The 5,079-nt window shown below is 39.6% G+C and overlaps 2 long non-coding RNA genes across 2 annotated transcripts; one reads left to right on the forward strand and one right to left on the reverse strand.

The window, feature by feature from the left end:
• Nucleotides 1–843: 843 nt before the first annotated feature.
• Nucleotides 844–1,660, reverse strand: LOC143649693 (uncharacterized). The gene is made up of 2 exons (XR_013159146.1): nt 1,559–1,660; nt 844–1,156 (listed from the first exon to the last, which is right to left on the reverse strand). It is a non-coding gene; the product is annotated as an uncharacterized LOC143649693 (long non-coding RNA).
• Nucleotides 1,661–1,690: 30 nt separating this feature from the next.
• LOC143649694 (uncharacterized) lies at nt 1,691–4,513 on the forward strand. Its single transcript, XR_013159147.1, has 2 exons — nt 1,691–1,944; nt 4,360–4,513. It is a non-coding gene; the product is annotated as an uncharacterized LOC143649694 (long non-coding RNA).
• Nucleotides 4,514–5,079: the final 566 nt, after the last annotated feature.

Consider the following 5,079-nt stretch of genomic DNA (forward strand, 5'->3'; position numbering starts at 1 on the left):
GTGCACAGATGGATCCACTCTCCTAGTCTGATGTTTCTTGGCCTTAGACCTTAGCTTCCATGTTAGGTCTCTGATGTTATTCATCCTTTTATCTGTCCATTTTCTGTCACTTCCAGTCCAGACTGGCAGTGGTTTCATCTAAACAGTTCTTGAAAATAATTTGTTGACTTGGCATGTGGCGTACAGGGGTCAAAACCATCAGACAACAGGAACTTCTACAAATCCTTTCTGGATAACTCCATCTCCAATCCTGGCTTGTCATGTAATAGCAGACTGGTTCCATGTTTGCTTAAATCCTCACATGGATCACTGATCTCTGGGGACTCACTTTCTGAAATCCCAGAGTTTTCCAGATCATCAATTTCTGGTTTCTTTGCATTCCAAGATCAGTCCTAAGCCTATCACTTTCTTGCCTCATTTCATTATAAGCCACAAGGAAAAACCAGCCCCACCTTTAGCTTGGACATTTCCTTAGCCAAGTATCTCAGATCATCACATTTAAATCCTCCCTTCCACCCAGAACCAGGGTTGAATTTTGACAAATTCTCTGCGACCTCAAAACAAGGGTTGTCCTACTTCCAATCTGACATAAAAGTGTCTTTAAAGTCCATATTTCTACCTATACCCTCTTCAAAGCAATATACACTTTCTCTATCAAGCTCTTTCATATTTGCCCAGAATCCTTCCTTTATGCATTGAAAACAACTGTTTAAAATGCTTGGTATTTGCAAACACAAATTCAAATGGTTTCCTCTTGGCATCTCCAAACACCTGGGTTGGAGCTGTTGAGTCCTCTTCTGACCTTCTTTTGTTAAGCTTCCAGATAATTAAATTAAATGCCACTCACTGAGAAAGGTACTCTAATTTTATTATTATATTAGGGTCTGTGATAAAGAGTTCTTTTGTTCTCTTCTAACTTCTTATGAGTCTGTGGTCAAGAATGAGCTAGCTAGAGCTGCTTTGATCTTCATCCTTAAATTCTCTCACTCATGGTGGCATGACTGGCTGTGGGTTGGACAATAAGCTTCTCCTACAAACATCTTCTCATCCTCCAGCTGACTTGATGTGATCATGTGGCTGAGACAGGAATCCAGGAGACAGCAGCATCAGCATACCAAAGCCTCCTGGTGTACACTGTCAATTCAACTGCACTCTACTGTCCAAAGCAAATAAAGCATGCTCAGTATCATCCTGATTGATGGTATGAGAAAATGACTCCATCTATTGATGGATGGAGCTTTTAAGTCATATTACAAAAGAAATGGATACATTTAAAGGTAGAGGACTGGTGTCATCTATTCAATATGTCCACTACAGGGATACATTTCATTTCAATTAAGTTTTATTGAGATATTTCAAAGTCTAAGCCTTGAAGGATTTTTTTCCCAACAACTCTGACCTGAACAACTGAATGAACTTCTTGGAGGAGAAAGTGGGAGTTAAATAAGAAAAAGTGAGAAAGTGAAAGTTTAATAAGAAGCTGTGGAAATGTTACTCTAGAATAATCAAGCTCTCCCAGAGGTAAATATTATCTACTCACTCCTCATCTACAGCTCACCATTCCTAGGCTGAGAAGAAATATCCTTTTCCTTTCCAGTACTTCATAGAGACCAGAGACCTCATATCTGCCTTATTGGTTACCAGAGTTCCAGGCACCGTGCCTCACTGTTGACATCATAAAGTCCTCATATCTATCTTGTTTGTTGTTTGATCAACCTGCAACCCAACATAGACATTAAGGTTTCCGGTGTAGTAATGGTAGCTGTGGATGTTGCATCCTACTGGAAAATGAGGCATTTGAAATGCAAATATACAAAGAAGTAGGAATTGGAAGAAGAGGTGCATTTGAGGTATTAAGTTCATTTTATGAGCAAAATTTGTCCTTCCTGAATGTGTGGATTGAGCAGAGATCATGGCCTCTACACACTACATTGTTCCCAGCAGGTAAGGTATGGAGTGACGTAGTGCTGAGGGGTTACTGATGGCCATAAAGTGTTACAGGTCATCACTTTCCAGGGATCTGAATCCAAGGAAAATGGATATCTGTGTGAGGAAGCCTACATAGATTTGAACTTTCATCTGCATTGGATGAACAGCATCATTTTCAGGATGAAGTTCGGAATGAAACATGTCAGGGACAGATAGGTTGGAGAGGAAGAAGTACATGGACATGTGGAGGTGGGAATCTGAGATGATGGCTATGATGTTCAGGTTCCTCTTGAAGGTGTCCAGGTACCTGGAGAGGGAGAGACAAAAGAGGAAGGGCTAAGGCCTTGCTCCTCAGCAAATACCACAAGGAATAATTTCCAACTCTTGTTTGGTTTATTGTTTTTATGTGGCTACTGAGTTTTCCCAGAATCAAGGGAAAAGGAAAGCACAATTAATTACAAATAGGCCTTTTTCCAAAAGGTAGCAATATCCTTAATTGGAACATAAGGATTTCATGGATTCATTCATTTTCACAAAAGTTGCATCTCCTTGCTAACCAAATGTAGTTACCATGACTACCTGGAAAAAGTTTTCTCCATGTCAGAGGTTGTCAAGTTATGTCATTGGACCAGCAGAACCAACAGTACTTGTGAACTGACAGGCAGTCCAAACTTTATTCTTTTTTTTTTTTTTTTTTGCATAGGCTGGCACTGGGAATTGAACCCACATCTTTGGCATGGCAGACAAGAACTCTGTACTGAGCCACCATGGCCTTTCCATCACCAGTAAGCTTTGCAAAAAGCATACAGGACCCCAGAAGCAGCAGGACACATAGCTGGGGGTTCATGATGACAGTGTAGTGTAGGGGGTGATAATGGTCACAAGTGATCATAGACCATCATGGCCAGGAGGAAGTCATTCAACCCTTCATAGGGTAGAAAAAATACATCTGAGATGAGTTAGCCTGCATAAGAAATTACTTTTCTAAGTGTCTAAATGTTCACCAGCATCTTCGGGATGGTGGTGGAGGATAATCACGTGTCAGCAAAGGACAGGTTGGAGAGGTAGAGGTACATGGGAGTGTGGAGGTGGGAGTTGGTGATGGTGGCCAGGACAATGAGCAGGTTCCCAATGACAGTGACCAGGTACATGGGCAGGAAGAGCCCAAAGAGCAACCTCTGCAATTCTGGTTCCTCTGAAAATCCACAAGGGTGAAATTCTAGAATTCGTGCTTCATTTCCTGGTTACAATTGTGTGACTCTCTAGATACAGAGAAACAAAATGACCAATTTTCAAGCAACCAGTGGTTTCCAGTCTATTCATGATTTACATTTGGCAGGCAAAAAATTAATTCCTAGGTTTTGTTTATGAATATCATCTCCTTTCATGATATCCTTTGAGCAATCTCTGATTGGGAATCCCTGTCACACTTTCTGATAACTCCCTAAATGCTTATGTACCCTAAGGTATCCAAGAGAAATTCTTTCCTTCATTGTAGGAATGCATAGTGTGTTCTTAGTCTGCATCAGCCACTCTCTAGCAAAGGGTATACAGTGTGAAAGTAAAATTATGTGCAATTTGTTCATGGAGAAAATATAATCTAATAAACACATAATCATAACATTCCTAATGATTACAAGTGCTTCAAATAAAAGAGATTAGGTAAAAGGGGAAGAGAAAGAGTGACCATATCAGGCTATTTATCTTAATATGTTCAGGCAAAACCACAACACGAGGTGATATCTGAGCAGAAACCTCTTAGAAGAGAAAGCATGACCCAGCAGGATATCTGGGAGAGCTTATGCTCTTCACAGGGCATGTCCAGAGCAAAAGACCTAAGGAAAGGCAGTGTTTAGGATGTTCAAGGTCAACAAGGCAGCCAGTTATGTAGGGAAATGATAAGAGATACAGAGATGAGAGATGATGTCACAGAACATTGAAAAACAAGGTAGTCTCACAGCTGCAACTTCAAAACAGAGATTTCGTTCTCCACATGTTGTAAATCTTACACTTTATTAATTTGGTTGCAGTTATATCCCAGGGAATTTAATTGTGTCATTCTTATTTCCACATACAGGTTTGCCTTTGTACTCTGTATTATATGTTACATCTATTAGAATTTATGAGCTTAGATGCCCGTATGTTGTGGAATGCCCCATCCAAAGAAATGCACACACACACGCACACACACACACAGACATAGCACTCCCAGGTTCCTGGCCTGGCTAATGCCATCCTCTTCTCACCAGGAGTAGGTGTGGAGTGAAGACTATGAGAACACACAACATCAGATACACATTCTGAAAATATTTAGAAATGGAAACATGGAATTGAATCCAGCAAATTCTACAGGGACAAGTAAATAAGAAGTTTAATTTTGATTTTGTCATTTTTATCTTGTGTTTAAAGAAAATAATATCTGTTCTAAAGGCAGACAGAGAGGAAGATGAAGTGGATTCAAGAAGAAGTATAATCTCAGGTCTTCCCTGAGAGACTGTTTTGAATGAAGCCTACCTGGGTTCTGGTTGCATTCTGACCAGCATATATCACCTTGATGCTGAGAAAAACTAATAAAAGAGCAAAACAATTTATCAAAAAAAAGAAAAGTGTATCTATTCACAAAGCCAAAACATCACGGAGATTGAACACCCCAAGAGTGAAATGATCACAGGGAATAAAAGAATATCTCTAAGAAAGAAATAAATTGAGTACAGCACATGTTTGCAACTTTTCTTTAATGCAGTAAAAGATGCTGAATGTAAAATTTTTGAAATCAGATAAACCCAGGTTTTGAATCTTGGCTATACAACATTTTTCTTGATTAACTGATAGGAAGTGATTCTAAATCTTTCACCAATATAGTATGAAATACAGTATCCATCATCTTAAAAAGGTTGAGCCATGATCATTATATGTAAACAGCTTCGTGTAATCCATCCTCATAGCAATGTTATCACCAATAATGAAATGGGGCTGATGTTTCTTCTACTTCTCAAATGCCTCATTCTCTCCACACCTCGTGTCTCCAATTCCATGGTTCTATTTCCTTTCCTCACCACTTTCCCAGCAAGTACAGAATTAGTTCATATACAGCCAGGCACCTTCTATATTATAAAATGGGTGATCACATTCCATGACATGTAGCCCCTG

The sequence above is a fragment of the Tamandua tetradactyla genome, chromosome 11 (genome assembly GCF_023851605.1).
Source record: "Tamandua tetradactyla isolate mTamTet1 chromosome 11, mTamTet1.pri, whole genome shotgun sequence".
Classification (NCBI taxonomy): Eukaryota; Metazoa; Chordata; class Mammalia; order Pilosa; family Myrmecophagidae; genus Tamandua; species Tamandua tetradactyla.